Source organism: Triturus cristatus, chromosome 7 (genome assembly GCF_964204655.1).
Source record: "Triturus cristatus chromosome 7, aTriCri1.1, whole genome shotgun sequence".
Classification (NCBI taxonomy): domain Eukaryota; kingdom Metazoa; phylum Chordata; class Amphibia; order Caudata; family Salamandridae; genus Triturus; species Triturus cristatus.
Genome location: NC_140590.1, coordinates 1832895817 through 1832916159, shown reverse-complemented (window position 1 = coordinate 1832916159; position 20343 = coordinate 1832895817). Strand labels below are relative to the sequence as shown.

At 44.8% G+C, this 20343-nt stretch overlaps 1 gene segment (V, D, J or C); it reads right to left on the bottom strand.

The window, feature by feature from the left end:
• Positions 1-20343, bottom strand: part of LOC146813330 (T cell receptor beta constant 2-like) — a 934578-nt gene that overhangs the window by 692966 nt on the left and 221269 nt on the right.

Below are 20343 nucleotides of genomic sequence, written 5' to 3'. Positions count from 1 at the left end.
CAGTCCAGCATCGTGTCAAAATCCAGGATCCTATGGGACCAGAAGGTTCTGCCTCAGTGTGGTGGATGTCTGCTACTCACTGTGGACTGACCACATCTATACTAAGAGGTTCAGCACATCCTGGTCACAAAGTGAAACGGCCAGTCCTATGACTGCATATGTCAAAAAGACAACCTTCAGCATTTATAACTCTTTCCTTACAAAATTGTCACTAACATGTGATGTAAGTACTGAAAAAACTCAGAATGCTTCCCAGAACCTGCATCCTTTATCAAATGTGAGTGTAAACCGCTACCTCTGTGAAGTCCAACATCCTGTCCAAACCGAAGATGAGATGGCACCAGAAGGTTCAGCATTAATATACACTGTCAGTAATTTAAGTGCCAGAAATGTCAGCCTCTCACTTAATGATTGACCACATCTATATTAAAAGATTCTGCACTTCTCAGATACAAAGGTATATATAGCAAGGAAATCACCGCTCCCTGATAGAAACCATAACATTTCACTGCATTGTAGAAAGAGAACGACTCCAAAAATGCATATGGTAAAAGGATGCTCTCCTAGGTTTAAATCAGCAAACAAAGGATGGGTCAGTTGGCTGCACTGAATATAGTAAACAACTATCTAATTTAATTATATAGGACACTTAATGTGCTATTCTAAACTTGGGGCCTGTGGAAAAATCTTCAGCCTTGTTGAACCAAATATGCACTTGTGGGTTTTGCCAGATCCTTCCATGAAGGAACTACCAATGAAAGGTATGGCAATCATTACATGTTAGAGTAACCTTTTCACTCACAACTTATGCCTCTCAAGTTGTGGGCACCATAATATCAGTTTTGAGCCAGTGCATCAAAAACGTGTTTCTTTTTGTTGAAGTTGAAGTATGTAGACAATACTTTAACTCCTGGAAGTCGATAACATCATACTTTGCTTTTAGCCTTGAATGTAAACATGCAAATACTTACATTTATCTTTTTACCCGCATGGTGTTATGCATCCTATATAGTGCACTCACATTCTCATGCACTATGTGACAGTAAGGGCCTTATCAGGACACCGTTGCAGATACGGGTCCGACTGTACTCCAGTCGGCAGTCCCAACCGCTGAATTATGATGCAACTGGACATGATGTGGTTGCATCCTTCCTTTTCTGTATGGGAGCTTGTGCTGCAGTCAGAAACTGGGAAGTTTGTGTTCATTCCTGCACCTCAAGGGGCCTGCCACATAGTGCAGGGATAAACAGTGGGGCACCATAGATGCCCCCTTGGCCCCTAACCAGAGTCCGCAGGAAGAAGGGGGCCCTGCTAACTCGCTTTCTGACAGACTTTTCATGTCAGAAAACCCGGCATGGAACGCCGTTCAAAGGGATTACATGCCAGTTCCCACTGGCAGACAAGCACCTTGAGCCCATCGGAAGCCAGTTGGAATGTCTGGCCAGTTTCAAAGCAGATAGCCTCCATTGTAATGAGACTGTCGGTTTTGAAATTGCGATGAGGCTCGGAAAGCCTGTGAGCTGAATTCTTCTTGCTTTCCGAGCCGTATCGTGATCTGTCCACAAGTGTTTGTCTTTTCATCGCATGGATAATCATACACTACATAACGTACACATGCCCTCTTATACTATGTGACAATAAAAGTTTCCTTTTTTATCACATGAAAATATGCACTCTATATAGTGTACACATTTTCACGTGTACTATGTGACAGGAAATGTTTCTCTTTTAATCGCATGGATACACACGCCCTATATAACGTACACATGCCCTCTTGTACTATTTGAGAGGAAAAGTTTATCTTTTTTCACATGGATATATACACTTTAAAAAGTGTACACACTTTCACTTGTACTATCTGATAGTAAATGTTTGTCTTATTATCACATGGATATGCATACACAATAAAGTGCATATACATTCACTTGTACTATTTGACCATAAATGTTTGTCTTTGTATCAGATGGATCCACACACCCAGTGGGCCCGATTCACAGAACTAACTTAAGACAAAATCCTAAACTTACTACCATTTTGGTATTCACAGAAGTTTCTCTTGCTCCTAGTTGGTAAAGGATAAAAAGGGGGTTTAATAAAAGGGAGGAATTAGGTAATAATGTGCTAATAGTCCCTAATATTGAAAGCCAACATGTTTCGAGGTTATCCCTTAAACCTCTTCTTCAGGACCGCATGCGGACCAGCCCCATGTGTACCACTCCGTGCAAAGACCTAGAATAAGGTGATAAAGTAAAAAGGAAAAGTAAACGCGCACATTAGTGTCAGCGTAAATCAATTACATACGGTTAGATTGAACGTGTAGTATTTAGTAGTTACTCAAAATTTGCCTCATGGTCTGCCGGGGTGGAGGACCCTAAATAACCTTGACTCTGCTTGCCTCTGTCAATTAGACCTATTGGTTCCCATCGGTTCTAGGTCTTTGCACGGAGTGGTACACATGGGGCTGGTCCCCATGCGGTCCTGAAGAACAGGTTTAGGGGATAACCTCGAAACATGTTGGCTTTCAATATTAGGGACTATTAGCACATTATAACCTAATTCCTCCCTTTTATTAAACCCCCTTTTTATCCTTTACCAACTAGGAGCAAGAGAAACTCATTTACGCTCACTAGCTAGGTAACTTTTAATTAGCCCGCACCACTCCCCTCTCACTGCACTACACATAGTCTTCACTAAATAGTGCTCCTACGTAACTGTCGCAAGTCGCAGCACGCCCCATGCAGTAGATGCTTGGGATGGCCCCAATGATGAAGCATGTCACCTAGGGGAAAACTTTGGTGAGTGAGGGGACTCAAGAAAAGTATTTTCTTTTCTCTATTTGAGGTGCGTCTTACTCACTAAGTAGACCCCTCCCTTCCCATCTAGCTAGGTTCTCATATCTCACTTTCCACTTGGATGCTTGTAAGTTTTTAGTTTACTGAAATACTTCAGAACTTAAATATTTATTTGCAGGACCAGACAGATATTTGCAAATGATACAAACAAATTGCCATTTTCAACATCTTAAACACAACAAAGTAAACTAACATTGGCAAAGTATATAACTGTGGCATTGGCAATCCAAGCAATGTTTTTATTTGCAATAGGCGATAAATGTACAAAAGTATTAGTTACAATAAAAAGTTAGAATGAAAACATACAGTACGTGTTTACACTCAAAAAGTAAAAAGCAATCCATAACAAAAACACATCTAAACACAAGAAATAAGAGCACAAATGAAATGGACAGACCTACCAGCCCTGGCACCTAATTAAACTACTGTGGGGCAGAGGTGTACAAGCAATATACCATCACTGTACCATCAAGGGGGCTATAACTCCATATCAGAACATTGGAAAGCTGATGACTCCATTAAAAATACTAAAGTGGCGCACGCCCTATAATAGTTGCAATAAACTGTTGGCTCTTATAGACCAATGTATGTCTTTTCCTTTCTCGCTGTTTATTTTTGGAAATTCCTCAGTTGTTGAGAGGAATGGAATAATAGCAGTTTAGTTCTTCGGTTTTGGGCGTTATCATTTGGTAAGGGCCATCTTCCTTATCATAGCTCTGAGCTTGTGTCTCAGGCTTCTACCTTGTGAAGAAGGCCTTTAACAATTATAGTTATCGGCAGAGGGCTTAAATGATTTAATAGCATTATTAGGAACATTGGGCATCATTTAGACAAAATCACTGTCCGACTCCTCAAAGCCAAGATAATTAAAAAAGTTCACAGCTCACTCAAAGTGGATTAAATTCATGCTTTCAGGGGCACTGACACAACATCCTTCACTAAATAAAACTAGAGCAAGTGGGATAAGCCACAAAGCTTATCCCAGAAATAAGTGTAACATAGGTGTACACATTGCACCATTCACAAAAGCTAACATTCATTCATGGTTTTGTACTAGTAACAGGTATTTACATTTTTAAACTTTGGCACACTTTTTGTGGGGGTAAATGAGCTCACAGGGGTGGGTGTTGCTATCTAAGGATATAAGCTTGTAGCTAGACACAAACATATTAGATTCTCAACCTCGAAACAGCTAAAGACGACTTCGTATTAGGCAAAGAAGCAGAGGGTGAAAAAGTTTACTCTGGAGAAATAAAGGTCGATCAGTGCAAATGCTTTTACACTCTACATCTGGTCCAGCAGAAATGCAGATTTACTAAATATCCTATTACATAAATTTTAGCAAATGCGACGACTCTTGAGTATCACTAGAAATTTTCAAATACCCACCAAGACAGATGCCCCTGATCAATATCAACACTGCTGGGCCACTAAAAAGCACTCACCGGCAGACCATGCCACCATGCTCAACATTGGCACCAATAAAGACCTCCTTTGGTGCCAGGCGTTCCTTTCTAGAGGTTACACTAGAGAGGGTACCTACAGTAAGGGGTTCAGAAATTGGGCAGCAGGTAATAATACTTTTCATAACTATTGTAATTCCTGATATAATATTGGAATGCATGGCATGGTGGTATTGATGCCCGTTTTAATGCTGCTTCACCATGGTAATTGGTGGAACACTGTGAAGACGCAAGGGATAATGATACCCACTTCTGGCACAATGCTGGCCCTGCCATGGTGTTTATTCTTGGCATAATGGATGTAGTTCTTGGTATTTCTTTGGCAGGCGACACTTTTCTTTGTACTTTTTGGCCCTAATCCCTCCTATTTTTGGACTGGTTCTAGTGGTAAATAGCTCTGACTGTGCCCCGGGCTCTGCTAACCAGGTCAAGAGCCAGTGCTCTGATTAAAAGGTATATGGCAATTTGTAATTTTTAAGGGCATCAACCTGTAAGTCCCTTCTATATGGTAGGGCACATATTTTTAGATGCCCAGCAGATTTAATGCACTTAAGTGTGTACACTGCTGTGTTGCCTGCTGTCGTTTTAAAAGTCAGCTCTTCTTTCCAAGCTGTTTTTAAATTGCAATTATATGCAAATTCTACTTTGGATTTAAAGGTACTTTTAAAGTGTTAAGCAACCTTACTTTTACATAGAAATCACCCCTAAGATCTACCCTAGGTGCCCCCAGGGTAGGGTGCCATATAAACAGAAAAAGGAACATTTTAAATGATGTTGTATGTGCCCTGGTGAGGGAATAACTACTGATTTAGTTTTTCCCCATTGAAGCATTTTAGCTTCATAGGCTAATATGGAAATACTACAATAAAGTGTATGCACAAAGAGGACTGCACTCTGAAAGACTGCACCAGCTGCACACTAAGGAATTACAGCTCTAAGGACTTTGTGTTGCTTCAAAAAGAGGAGAGGACTTCCTGAAAGCAACAGGTTAAAAGAGCTCCACCAGCATGATCTCCAGTAAGAAGAATCCAGCTGACCCCCTTCAGTAGGACTTTAAAGGATTTTACCAGGCGCATTGTGAGAGCTGCAGTTAAACCTTCTGAGGAGAAACTCAGAGACTCTGTAACCTTGGATTTGTGTTTTGGACACTTTGAGTACGCAAGAGGTACTTCAGGTAGAAGTCCCAGAAGTTTGGAGCGGTTTGGGACAACTTTTGAAAAAATCTCCATAAGGTGACGTCGAGAGTTGGGCCAATTATGTCGAACCATGACCGGCCTGGATTTCAGGTTTGTCCCGCTGAAAGCTCCAGAGCTCAAGACTTCGAGGAGTTGACTTGGGGTTCCCGCTGAACCAAAATGGCAAAGCTGCTGTGAATTTGGCCTGCTGGAGAGGCCCTCTTGATGTTGAGAGAAAATCTTCCATAAAAGTTTATAAGTGCAAAGGGAAAATTTTGATCAAGGTCTCCCACTTAGTGTATCCTACCAGGGCTCCATCAGGGTCAGCTTCAACATTTGTATTTGTCATGGTCAAATTCATATCTCCGGTTCCCTACCTTTGATTTTTGTCATTTATATGTCATTTTAAATGTACAAATATTTCCTGTTGGTCTAAATTGGTGTTGGATTTCTATTGTATGTTGTGCCTTACTTATTTCCGGTATTGGTGATTTTAAATGCCTTACGTACCTGTCTCCTAAGTTAAGCCTGACTGCTCATTGCCATCTACCAAGGGTTGAGCAAGGGAATAATTAATTGAGCACTTGTTTGGTCCTTATATTGCGTTGGTGGGGATATTTCTATTGTTCGGTGCATACTCACTCCTACTAATAATCCAACTTCCAACAGGACTGAACTTCCAATGGCTTCAAGAGAGCTCAGACTACCATTGGACACTTTTATACATTGGCTATAGACAGACAATTTTATTTATGTGCCAAAGCGACATACCATACAGACATGACCATATTCATCCTGATGATGCGCACCATTCCCAGTCTGTTATCAAAATCTGCAGCATTTCTATTACATAAAGTATAATATTTAAATTAGAAAGAGAAAAAGAACGTAGAAGAAACATGGGAAACCCCATCCTTTCCTAGTCCCACCCAACCCCACTTCCCCCACCATCTGTAGGGCAGAACTTCTGACTTGAAGTTTAGTGTCCACATCAGGATAGCAAAATCAACATAGCTGAACTAAACTTACAGAGTAAATGCTGACACAGTAAAAGGATGGTTTGCAGTGGAAATCCCGTTTAAGCTTCATCTGAATTAGCAAAATACTCAGTATTCTAAGGGCAGTGGGTATTCCTTCCGGGTCACACCAGATGCTTCGCCAGACCCTCTGGAATCCACCAAAAGGTCTGCCTCCAGTGCAAGTTTCCTGGGGTCAGAGAACCCACAATCCACTGGGTGTTTGCATAGCTCTGGCAAACATTGACTTAAAATATGCTCTCCAACAATTGAATCACACAGCCCCACACAGGTGTTAACGAAACTGCCCTTCACCCAACCATCCAGTGCCTCAGAAAAGTACCCCACATCACTCTCACAAGACTGGTGAGTCAGTGTCTAACTGTTGCTGTCTCTAAACCCATTGTCTTCTGACTAGTCTCCAACCTCACTTGCTGGGGCTTCTATCATGGGGGAACCCCTCTCCCTGCACCTCTCATCTAGAGTCAGTAGAGCGTCCATCCCACTACCAGGAATATGATCCCCTGTGCCAGTTCCCCAATCCACCTCAGGGACACTGTGTACCACTGGAGTAACCTCACAATCCTGAACCCCCTGGCGTATGTCAACCCCCTCCTTGAAGCAGGGTCCCAAAGATGTGTGTGTGTGTGTACCTCATCCTCAGTACTGGACCTAACACTTTTGCTGCCACCATCTGGGCTGGGCCTAGCCCTACTGGCTTCCCAGTCCAGCTCCCTCATTTTAAACTCATGGTCTAACATCGTCCTTTTCTCCTCTATGGCTAACTCAAGCATCTCCAGTTCCACAGCAACTCTCCATGCTTCCCGCCTGTCCTCCAGCTCCTCTGGGGATAAACTGCTGCTGCCTGGCTTTGAGGGTGACCCCCATCCCAAAAGCACATCCACCCTTGGATTAGGCTCCTGTGCCTCCATGCCTAGATCCCCAGATAGCTCACTAGCATATCTGGCTGCTAACCTGGCCCTCAGCAACTTTTGTAGCTCCTCCTTCCTCCTGAGGCCTCTTATTTAGATTTTGAGGTTTTTGCAGATCTCCTTCAATTCCTTCAAATTGTAGGTTTCTAACCTCTCCTCCTCAAAAGTCACTTCTAAGGATGCAGCAGATGATGCAATTGATTCAGGCATGTTGTACTGGAAAGTTCAAGTTAAAAACCAATGGAAAGGCTAAAATCGATCAAATATAACATTATGTGGTACATAATGGTCTGCGACATGGTAGTAGTGCATACCAATCACTGTAAGTCAAGTGCAAACACAAGTCCTATTCTCACTGCTGACAACCAATGTTAGTAATGGTATTTTTGGTAGGCTAGGCCATGTGCAAAAGCCAGGCAGAAACCACCACTCTAGTCAGGATAAGGGAGGTACACTCCTAAAATAACTCCTGCTCACCCCCTTGGTAGCTTGGCACGAGCAGTAAGGCTTATCTTAGAGGCAGTGTGTAAAGCATTTGCACATAAACCACAGTAATACAGTGTAAGCACTACAAAAAGACACCACACCAGTTTAGAAAAATAGCCAATATTTTTATATACTTTAAGACAAGACCAAAAACAATAGAAATCCACAATACAGTACCTAAAAATCTACAGTTGTCAAAATAAGCTTTAAAAACAGTTCCTTGATGTCGATAGCTCCATCCGGTGCTATCACGGTGTTGTGAGCAAACAAATCCAAACAGTTCTGGCTGACTGCGGCGTCGCGGGCCAGCTACGGTGTTGGGAAGACCCACAAACAGTACCTTTTAGAAATGATGGTGTCGGTGACCTCTCGTTGAGCTTCCGAAAACACGGCATCCGCAGGCGTTGGTTCCGGAGGTCGGTGCAGGAGTCATCGGGGACCCCGACATCACACGCGTTGCAGGTCGATCTCCTGTCTGTTGGATTCAGGAGCGCTGGTGTCGGCAGGCGTCGTGTGCTGCGGTACGAAGTGCAGCGGTGTGGTGTGCGGTACCCTCAGGTCGCGGTGCAAGCAGCGGCTTGGTGGCGGCATCAGATGACATCGTCAGTGAGACCAGGGTCACGGTGCGAGATGAAGGCGGTGCTCAGCACGGTGCTGGCAGCTCACGGTGCAAGAAGTGTCGTTGTCAGTGCTGAAGCGCTGTCGTCGGCTGACGAACTGGAGTCGATGGCGCCGGCTTCGGTAGGTCATGGCTGCGGTGCAGGATGAGGGCGGTGCGTCATGTAACTTTACGAGCTGTGCCCTCGAACCACGGTGCAAGCAGCGGCATCGATTTCAGCATGGAGCGGCATCGTCGGGAAGGCCAAGTTGTTGTCATGAAGTGAGGCGGTGCGGAGTGCGGTACCTATAGGTTGCGGTGCAAGCAGTGACTCGGTGGCGGTGTCAGCAGACGTCGTTGGTGAGACCAGGGCAGGGTCGCAGTGCAGTGTTGCGGTGGTGCCCTCTGCGTTGCCAAGGTGTCGTCGTGAAGTGAGGCAGTGCATAGCCCAGTGCCCACAGGGCGCAGTGCGAGCAGCGGCTCGGTGGCAGCCTCAGCAGACGTCATCGGTGAGATCAGGGTCACAGTGCGTTGTTGCGGCGGTGCCCTATGCGGTGCCGTCAGGACACAGAGTCAGCAGTGGCATCGTAGACGTCGTTGAGTTGCTTTTCCTCTGTTGCAGTACAAAACACACAGCCTCCAGTGCTGCGGGCAGAAGAGCTTGAAGTCTTTGTTGTTCCTGAGACTTCTTCGACAGGGAGTAAGCTCTTCCTCAAGCCCTTGGAGAAACTCACAAAGCAGATTGCCGAAGGTTCAGTCCATTCCTTTCAGTCCCCAAGACAGAAGCAGCCACTGCAGGCCAACACAGCAAAGCACACAGCAAAGTGGTAGGTCCTCCTCACAGCTTCTCCAGCTCTTCGTCTTGGCAGTCTTCTTGGTCCAAAAGAGTTCTAAAGTTTAGGGGTCTGGGCCCCAATATTTATATCCCAAATTCCTTTGATCTCTTAGGCAGAGAGTTTCTGTGCCCAGCCAGAACCAGTTCTGCCTTCTCTGGTGTGATTTCCTGGCAGGAGGTGGAGATGGCATTGTAGGAGGCAGACCAGGCCCTTTTAGTTACAAGGAAATCTCCTCCCCCTTCCCCCATCGCAGCCCAGCTCCCCCTTCCCCCATCGCAGCCCAGGTCTATTCAGCCCTTTCCTGACCCACCTAAACTATCTGGAGCCACTCCTGCTCCCCAGTCTTCTGTCATCCAAAACCAAGACAGGCAATCCACATTCCAGCAGAGGCACACGGGATGACTGAGCAAGAAAATACCTACTTTCTAAAAGTGGCATTTTCAAACACAGAATGTAAAAATCACCTTCAATAAAAGATGCATCTTTAGATTCTGAGTTCAGTATACTAAACGTTATTTTCCTACCTAGTTCCCAGGGCCATTTATGTTTATAAGAGGTTATAAACAAACTTCCTATTCTATCCTGTGGGGAACAGGTAGCCTTGCAATAGTGAAAAACGAAATGGGCTGTGATTCACTATTAGGACATGCCACCTACCGTTCACGTACACTGCACCTGGCCCACATAGGTACCTTGGGCCTTCCTTAGGGGTGCCTGACATGTAAGAAATGGGATGGTTAGGGACTGGCAAGTGTGTCACTGGCCAAGTCGACATGGCAGTTACAAACTGCAATGGCAGGTCTGAGTTACCTTTTTAGGGCTACTCACGTGGGTGGCACAATCAGTGCTGCAGGCCCACTAATAGCATTTGATTTACAGGCCCTGGCACACTGAGTGCACTTTACTAGGGACTAAAAAGTAAATCAAATATCCAATCATGGAAACACCAATCCATAACACAATTTACACAGAGAGCATATGGACTTTAGCACTGATTAGCAGTGGTAAAGTGCCCAGACTCCTATAATCAACACAAACAGGTCAGGAAAAGATAGGAGGAAGAAGCAAAAGGTTTGGGGATAACTCTGCAAAAAGGGCCATTTCCAACAGGGATCATTCATAAGATAGCTCAACAGGGGTTCCTACAGGCTTGTTTAGTCTTAAGAACTGTACCCCACATTGCGGGTCAGTCGCTCATTACCCAGGAGGTTCCAGAGGGGAAAGTACCATTGTCGAATATCTGGAGCTACCTTCTTTATCCAGGAAGCGACAATTGCAGAATTTGCAGCTCCCAGACAGCTCCAGGTAAGTAACTTGTTGCCTTTTACCAAGATAGTTCCCATCCCAATCAGCACCTCTTTCCAGTATAATTGAATCTTGGAGCACGACTACCAAATATGATGTGGTTGCCCACGTCTCCATATACCCTATGACACAAGGAACTGACTGTATGGTAATATGTATGTAGCTTGGCCGGGTGCATGTATCAGTCATGGAGTAACTTGCAGTGTGCCTCTTTGTCCAGTGTGTGGTGGGAGGTTTTATTTATGTTTCTCCAGATATTCCACCACTGTTAAGCCATGACATTGTTTTGGACCACAATGGCTCATTTTGCGGAGTGTGACTGTGTATTTGAAAGTGTTGTGATGAGAATAAGTTGATATAATGTTTGTATTACACCTCTTGTTACACCAGTTAATTTGAAAAATTGTTCTGTTGGGGTTAGGTTGCACATACCTGTCTCTTGTATGGTTAGGTGGGACTCCCAATGTCATAGCTTTGCAAAATGCAGTCCATCTGATTTTTCTAATTTAAAAGTCAGTTAAAAGTCAATAAAAAATTTGATAATGGCCTAGTCGTACATATCTCTCACCATTAGGCGACCTCCCCCACACCATGCATCAAGTTGGCCAGGTTTAAGCACAGGTGTAATGGCCCAGTTAAAGTGAACAGGGGCATATGGGGAGAGGTATGGGGTCAACCATAATATCTTATAAGCTTCGTCCTATATCGCCAGGGTGGTTTGCATTGCGTTTTTTAAGCAGAGGTTAGGTGGCCTCTCACCGATAGGTTCCCGCACCAAGTCCCACATGATGGGCCTACCAAGGCTCTCTCCATGTGGACCCATGTCTTTTCAAATGCTCTCATACTCTGGTCTACTAGAACACAACGTTGGGATGCTGTATAGAGGGTGCTAACGGCGTGGAGTGCTAGACCTCACTTTTCCTGTGGTCTACAAAGTTTCTAGTAGGATATCCATGGTCTTCCCCTTCCAGATATATTTAAGGGACAGGTAGTGTAAAGTGTTGAGAGAAAAGTGCCGGAAGGTGTACGGGTATGACATGAAACAGTTAAAAGAGTCTCAGCAAAACGTTCATTTTAGGTGCTGTTATACTGCGCAACCATGATGCTGTTAGGTCTTCCCACTTCTGTAGGGCACCTCGAATCTCTGTCAAGAGAAGTAAGAAATTAATCTTAAAAAGATCTGATAGGTGCAGTGATATCTTGACGCCCAACAATGTAACATGTTGACACGCCCACGTTTTAGTGGACCCTCTCCTGAAGGGCAGTTACCTTCATGCGCAGAAGAGTTAGGTTCAATATTTCTGATTTGTTTCAATTGATTTTAAAGCATGATACCTGTTGGAATTTTAATAAATTGGACTGAAGCTTCAGCAGGGAGGTCTCCCGTTCTGTCAAGGCTAATAAAACATTGTCCGTGAATAGCATGAATTTATGTTCCTACCCCCCTAAGTCAAGGCCACTCTTTTCCTTATGCTCACAATGATGGGCTTCCAAGGTTTCAATGCCTAAGGCAAAAATAGTAGGACAGGGGGAAGCCCTGTATAGTGCCTCATTTCAGCTGGGCTATGGCGATTGTGTCTTCATTGAGTAATATCCCTGCTAATGGGAATTGACATACTGTCAGAGTCAGGCTCAGGAATTTGGAGCCAAACCCAGTTCTCTCAAACACGTTGGTCAGATACCAGTTCACCAAGTTGAAGGCTTTTTCTGCATCCAGTATTGCCAGTATCACTTTTTTCTTCTTCGTTTTGATGAGGTGGACCACCCTGCATAGAATATCATGTGTCTGGTGGATTTTAATGAAGCCAAATTGGTCCTTGTGTACAAGGACCTGGAGACTGTGCTCAAGGAAGGACACCATTTTGTAGTGAAGATTTTTACATCTACATTTAGTATTGCAATAGGGTCATATAATGTGATGTACATTTCCCTGGGGTGTTATGTTATCAGTACCTGTAGAGTGTACATACACCAGATGGTTCCTTGGCACTGGGGTAAAAGAACCAATGCCCACAGTCCATGAATAAGACATAAGCCTGTTGGAAAGGACAGGTTTTTAGGCTTTGTCTGAATCTGGTATAACATGGGGGATTGCCAATGGAAGGGAGTGCTGAATACCTATGGGCAGTGCCAAAAGGGCCCCCTGGAGCTTGGGCCCCCCCACACTGTGTTGGCTGCGGGGGCTATTATTACACCACTAACTTGATGTTTTTGGTTGGGGGGACGTGCCCTTGGTGGCTGGCCAAAACGTGGGGTTCCACAGGTCATGCCTGCTACTGGGTATGATAATCTCAGTCTTATCTGAGTTTAATCTGCGTTAATTGCTATTTATCCAATTGTGCATGAATAGCATTTTGTTTTGAAAAGTATCTTTAGATTCAGGTGAATCATCAATAGCAAAACTAATTGAATGCTGTTGGTTCCGGAGGTCGGTGCAGGAGTCATCGGGGACCCCGACATCACACGCGTTGCAGGTCGATCTCCTGTCTGTTGGATTCAGGAGCGCTGGTGTCGGCAGGCGTCGTGTGCTGCGGTACGAAGTGCAGCGGTGTGGTGTGCGGTGCCCTCAGGTCGCGGTGCAAGCAGCGGCTTGGTGGCGGCATCAGATGACATCGTCAGTGAGACCAGGGTCACGGTGCGAGATGAAGGCGGTGCTCAGCACGGTGCTGGCAGGTCACGGTGCAAGAAGTGTCGTTGTCAGTTTATGGGGGTCGACCTGATTGCCAATGGAAGGGAGTTCTAAATACCAGGGGTGAATACAGAGAAGCTGGACCAACCCAAACGTTATCTTCTTGAATGTGAGAATGGTGGAAGGGTTCTGGTGAGCGCATCTCAGGTTGTGGGAGGGAGTGTACTTTTGAATGTGAACTGAGATGAAAGCTGGGCTGCTGCCACACACTTGATTACCGTTCGCTGTTTCACCAGCAGCCAGTGTAGTTGCCTCATCAGGGGGTTGATGTGGCAGCTCCTAGGAAGAAGATAGATGAACCTAGTTTCTTGGTTCTGAGCCAATTGCAATCTACGATTGAGTCCTTCAGGTATACCCCTCTAGTGCGAATTCACATAGTCGATCACCAAGCTGATTAATGCAATGATAACGTCGATAAAAGCTTCAAAAGTAAGACATTTTCCTTTCTGATTTTGCAAAGCGGGATAAAGCTGAACGAGATCACAGCCCCAACTTGAGGCAGTGACGTAACGAAACTTGAGAGACCCCCCTGCCAAGTACATGTTGGGGATCCCACACATTCTGAACCCAGTCAAGGGCTCTCAGCGCCACCTGTGCACAGTGCCAAAAGGGGCCCCCTGGAGCTCTGGGGCCCCCCCATACTGTGTTGGCTGCGGGGGCTATTATTACACCACTGACTTGATGTTTCATAGACAAGTTCTTATCAATAAGGACTTCAAGGCTCTTGGGGGATGTGCCCTTGGTGGCTGACCAAAACGTGGGGTTCCACAGGACATGCCTGCTACTGGGTATGATAATCTCAGTCTTATCTTAGTTTAATTTGCGTTGATTGCTATTTTTCCAATTGCGGATGAATAGCATTGTGTTTTGAACAGTATCTTTAGATTCAGGTGAATTATCGATAACAAAACTAATTGAATATCATCAGCATAATAGTAAATTCTAATCTTCATCTTTATCAAAGTGTGTGCAAGGGAGCATATGTACAAAGTGAACAGGTGGGTCGAAAGAAGGGACCCCTGGGGCACTCCACATGTAAGTTGGACTTTAAGTGAGTGGAAGTGGAATAGGCGAACCAACTGGACGCAGTCCTTCAGTAAAGGGGTGTCCCACTTGGGCGTCAACCCCTGGAGGCCAGCGGCTCTGACACAGTGGATCAAAGGTTGTGGAGGAACATGTCGTCGGCCGCCGAGGGATACACGAGCACCAGCACCTGAGTGGTACCCTTATCAGCCTCTGTCGGGTCTTTCCCCAGCTTATGTATTAGGGTAGTTATGGTTTCATTAATTGGCGGTTTTACTTCTTTAGTTGTTGCGAACAAATTGTAGCCCCTTGGGTATGTAGGGGTTAGTAATAATGAGCCCAATGCTTTATAAAAGCACTGTGTGTAGCCATCTGGGCCGACAGCCTTGTTGTCTTTTAAAGTTTTAATGGCTGCCTTAACCTTCACCTCAATTATAGGATTGTTCAGCCTACTAATTAAGAATTAGGAAGTTGACTCAATGGTACTCTGCTCAACGTCCAGTTGGTAGTCTGCCTTATAGATTTGTGCGGAATAAGAATGGAAGGCCAAGAGCTTCTCATCCTCCTTTGCTAGGTTTATCCTGTCATATAACACTATCTCCTTCACATATTTGTGTTCTTGTTTCATATCAAAGTAGGCCCTCCTACATGGGAGCCCCTACATTCTAAGGTGACATTAAAGAGGTCATGATCTGAGACCAAAATTGTACCTATTTCTGATTGAGGACCTCAGTGTAAAAGAGGGGAGTTCAAAAATACATACTGGATTCTAGAGTATCTTCTGCAAATGCGCGAGAAGAATGTATAGACTCGTTCCTCTCTGTGGTTCTCTCACTAGATGTAATGGAGGACAGTTTCCCTCAGTTTGCTCTTAAGTTTGCATGAGAAGCCTACAGAGTGTGGGGTAGCTTGGTCAATTCTGTGTACACTGTGGTTCTAAACTTAATTCAAATCAGCAATAGATATGATGTTCCCTTCAGCAAAGTGAGTGAGGGTCTAGAATGTTTTACTTATAAAGTCTTCCTGCCCTGTATTTGGAACATACAAAACTGCAGTGGTAGGTAAGGGCCCTCTAAAATCCCATTAAGATAAGGCACCTACCCTCTCTATCTCTTTGGGTTTCTAGGCAGGAAAAAGGAGGATCATTCCAGTAAACGAAGGCAACTTGATTATGTTTGCTTTTTCCTGAAGAATAGTATGCTTGCAAGTAATGTTTGTGTTTAAATTTAGATTCTCCTCCCTGTTTGAGATGTGTTTGTTGTGGTGCAATTATGTCATGCTCCCAATGCTTCATGAACTGAGAGCATTTGGACCATAAGGTTCTCTGGTATATGTGTCTCCAGTCAAGCCCAACTCCTCACATGCAGTCGGTACAATTGTAGATTGATCACCATGATATTTTCAATGCAGGCAAGCATAACTGTAAAAATCATATGGTTTTAGCGCTGTGCGGTCTAACTGGAATATGTTCTATGCCGTTATGCCCTTCCTTACCTTCTACCATTTTTCCAATTTGAATACGTCAAACAAGATGTAAGATAAAATAAATTAGTGTAATTTCATTGCGTCGTAGGTTCCCTCGTCAAGTTAACAGGTTTTCCTTTTCCCTTTGGTGGAGTTGTATGTGCACCATGATTGTGGCGTGGAGCATTGCAACTCAGTATGGTGGGAGGGCCCCAGAGTTGTAATGTGCTAGCATGCTGCTAGTTTACTGCTTATTCAGTGGTCATATGTACTGCAAGTGTTGTTATCCCATGGGGAGGTGTCACGGTGATGCGGGGTCTGAGCCATTATAATTTTTTTTGTCTTTGGTCCTCACCACCCTCCTATTTTTCCTTGTTCCTGATGGATATTTTGTTTACTGTGTCTTTCAAGTAAATGGCCTCTGTGCATTCTCCTCCGTGCCCAGCAATGGTGATTTTAGGCGGTACGGCATTGGTTCCACCCGCGCAATGCCTAAGAAACAGGCCACCATGCAAAAATTGGAAGTATAATGACTTCTGTTGTTGTAGTCAAAAGCGATACTGAAAGAATAGAGCCTTCAGTATATAATTTTATTATCCTGAAGAAGGTTAGCGATCAGTCCAAGCTGGTGGTGGCAAAGCTGAATTGTAGGAGTGATATCTTGAAAGAGAAGGCAGGGTTTTTCATTGTGTTGAATCTGATCTTTTGACCTAGCTGCTTTGTAGAACTGCTCTTTGCATTTGTAGATTTGTAGTTTCACAAGGATACCATGTAGTTTGCTGCACACCTTCGTTCTCCATCGTCCCATTGGATGTTCTCTGTCTAACTCAATGGTGTTGAGGGTGTCCTTAATTAATGTTGTGAAGAGTCTAGAGATAAAATGTTCGATTTCAGTTCCCTCTCACCTTCCCGGAGGCCTCAAATGTGTATTTTATTCCTCCAGGATTAATTTTCAAGGACTTTGATTTTCACTATTATCAATCTGGGAGTGAAGGGACATGGACTTGTCCATTAAGGTTAGGTTTTTTTCCATGAGTGAGTCTTTGTAGCTTCTCCTACAATTCTAGTCCCAACTGAGTCAATCTCTGTTAACAGCACCACAGCATTTTCTCTCAGGTTTGACCTTAGAGTGTCTAGGTCTTTGGATATGTTGACCTTAAGTTCCTCGCAAAGTTCAGATTTGAAGGTTTGCAAGCTAGAAAGCAGTTCTGCCTTTATTAGGGCAATGGTAGTTGATTATCCATCACCGGAAAAGCACTCTCCAAATGGTATTTTACTGCTTTGAAGAAGCCAGTCACTTTCTTATGGGTGTGTTTTTGGAGGTATAGGCAGGTCAACATAAGCCTGAGGGTAATAGTAAGGCATCCCTGTGCAGGTAAACATTAGCTAAGCCAAAGATCAGCCTCTATTGGGTTGCTGGACAGCCCTCATGTGGAAGCTTGTGACCGAGGATAGGCAATCACTGAAGGCTATGTGTTATGGTTCTTCTAAGGAATGTTGTCAAGCATGGGTTAGGCTTTTTCTGTTGCCCGTTGTTCAGTTTCTGAAGGGTAACACAGAGCACCAGTATGGAAAGACAGGTTAGATCATTGTGTCCTGAAATGGTGAGCAGAATGTCCCTTTATCAGTGAGCCATCACTCAGTCATCACCGCCAAGCTCACATCAGTGGTTACAGGTTTAGTACCAGATTTATCAAAGGATTTGCATTGCCCTTGCGCCATCCATGGGGACACAGGGCGATGCAAAATCTACAATTAGATTTACCGAGGCCACCTTACATTGCCCTGTGTGGCATGGTTAATCTGGAGTAATGCAAGGCAACACAAGTTGTGTTGCTGCCTTGTATTACTCTGCCCCAGAGGATGTTCCCATGCATCCACATTTGGATTTTGTCGCATTCCCAGATTTTCCATGAGTGATAGACCTGGAAATGCTTCAAAATGCTTTGCCTTCCCAAGGGAGTTATAATGAGGAGAAATATGTTTATTTCTCTTCATTTTTTCTTATTTCTACATGTGCTGCATTCTGCAGCACACCTGGAAAAAGTAAAAAGCCTCAGAGGATTGTTTTTGTGCAGGAATGTTTTTTTAAACATCAGAATGCGCGCTGGGTGCGCAAATCCCCCAAAAATTATTTTTCTTTAAATGAGGCGGGGCTCCCCCTCTTCATTTAAATGAGCCCCCGGGTGGGCTAGGTTCCTGGGGCAATCCTATAATTATATTGCGGGATTGCTTTTGGCAAGGAGAGCTGTATGTTAGCAGCTCCTCTTGCCCAAAAGCAATGCCGGCTCCCACCAAGCCTGCCTCTGCTAGGTTGTGTATTCCTTTTCTGGAGTTTGAGTGACAGGGACTGGGGGATTCCAGGAGACAGGGTGAATCAGCACAGGGCTGAATAGAGAGATTTGCATGTAGATGGGTGGGAGGAGTTGCACCTGGGACCTGAATAGGGCTGTGCCTTCCCTCCACAATGCTGGCTCCACCTCATGTGGTGCATCTAATGTCCCTGGCTTGCACTCTGAAAGGAAAGAAGGAGTCTTGTCAACAAAGTGCTCCAGGACTGACCAGAACTGTTTTGGACTAGGCAAAGGCCTCTCTGCCTTCAGAGAACAAAGATAAACTGTGTATAAAAAGGGGGTCCCAGACCCCAGAACTTTAGATCTCTTTTGGGAAACAAGACCCTTTGCTGAGGAGAGGAACCAGAGAGACTGAGGAGAAACTATCCCTAAGCTTGAGGGATTGGCCTGCAGTGGTTGCCTGACTGCCAAAGAGAGGAGAAAGGAACTTCGTGTTTACTTTATTCAACTTGTGAAGGATCTCCAAGGGCTTTAGAAAGAGCTTGCCCCTGCTGAAGTCTCAGGGACAACAGACTTCAACCACCAGCTCCCCAAGAGTTCTTTGGAAGTGCCTTCAGTTGGGTTGGGCTTTCCGAGGGACTGCGTGTCGCGGGGAGCTGGAAGCGCGACTCACGAAGAAGAAGCGTGTCGCTGCTGCAGCCGGTGTCGTCGCATCACTGAAGAAGGGTGTCCCCGCGGTAGCTGTCTCATCGCATCGCAGAGGTGTTTTGCATCACTGGAGAAGTGTGTCGCCGCCGCAGCCACTGTTGTCGGATCACTGAAAAAGGGTGTCGCTGCTGTAGCTGTCGCATCGCAGAAGCGTCTCGCATCACCAGAGAAGCGTGTCGCAGCCGTAGCCGCTGTCGTCGCATCACTGAAGAAGGGTGTTGCCGCTGCAGCTGTCACATCTCATCACTGAAGTGTCCCACATCAGCGGAGAAGTGTGTCGCAGGGCCTGTTGTGGCTCAGAAGAATCGTTGAGTCGCCGCACGGCCGTCGGGCTTGCACGCATCGTGTCGCATCAAGAAGAATACGCCATCTTTGTTTCATCGCACCGGATCTTCATCGCATCTCGTCGTTGATGGCCGCATCGCCACGGAAGTGCAGTAACAAACCAACGCATCACCGTTCCTGCGTGTAAGGAGCCGACGCATCACCTTCCCTGCAACACTTTTGTTGTATAGTGTTACGCATCCAAAGGTACATTGAACTCAAATTGTCGCATTTTAACATCTAAGGGAACTAAGCTAATTCCATTTTAAGTAAAGTATTGTGGATTTTTTTCTTTATGGTCTTGTGATAAACGTATATAAAGAATACTTATTTTTATACTACAACTTGTGTGGTGTCCATCTGTAGTGTTGTCACTGGGTTACTGTATGTGTTCACAAATGCTTTACACACTGCCTCTGAGATAAGCCTGTCTGCTTGTGCCAATCTACCAAGGGGGTGAGCAGGGATTATTTTAGGAGTGTACCCCCTTACCCTGACTAGACGGAAGGGCCCCTATTTGGTCAAAGGTACCTACCTCTGCCAACTAGGAACCCCCAAATCTAACAGGGCCCCTGCATCCGGACCACCCGCTCGTCCCAATTTGTAGTATTCCTGCACAACCAACCCCAACCCCAGCCGTTGCTTCATGCCTCTGAGGTCCAGATCCAAGATTGTAGTCACTGAAATGGGGGTGCGCCAGGTCATGAAGTCTAGTAGTCAACAGTATTGGAAAAACAGTACTTTATTAGAAAAACATAAATTAATAACACAAAAACATCAAACAACGAGTGACATTGCCAACGGGGAACATCAACTTGTGGATCGAAATAACTGTAGATCATCCTGGAAATCCCAAAAGTCCGTATTCAGAAACCTGTTGGATAAATGAAGATAATGGTCAAGCGTTAGTATGGTCATAAACGTAATATGGTACAATGTATTGCACTTGGACAAACCAGAATACTTACAGGTATGATACAAAATGCACAAAATGACCGTAACAGAAGCTTGGGTGGTCGGAACCTTTGTAGGAAGGAAAAGGAACGTTACAACCACACAAACTTCTGTTTCGGTCTCATTATGCAGGATTTATCACACCTGTAAGCTTCAGGGTTCGTTTCAGCTTGATACACATGCATGTTCACTTCACCTAAACTGCACAGACACAACTGGAGACC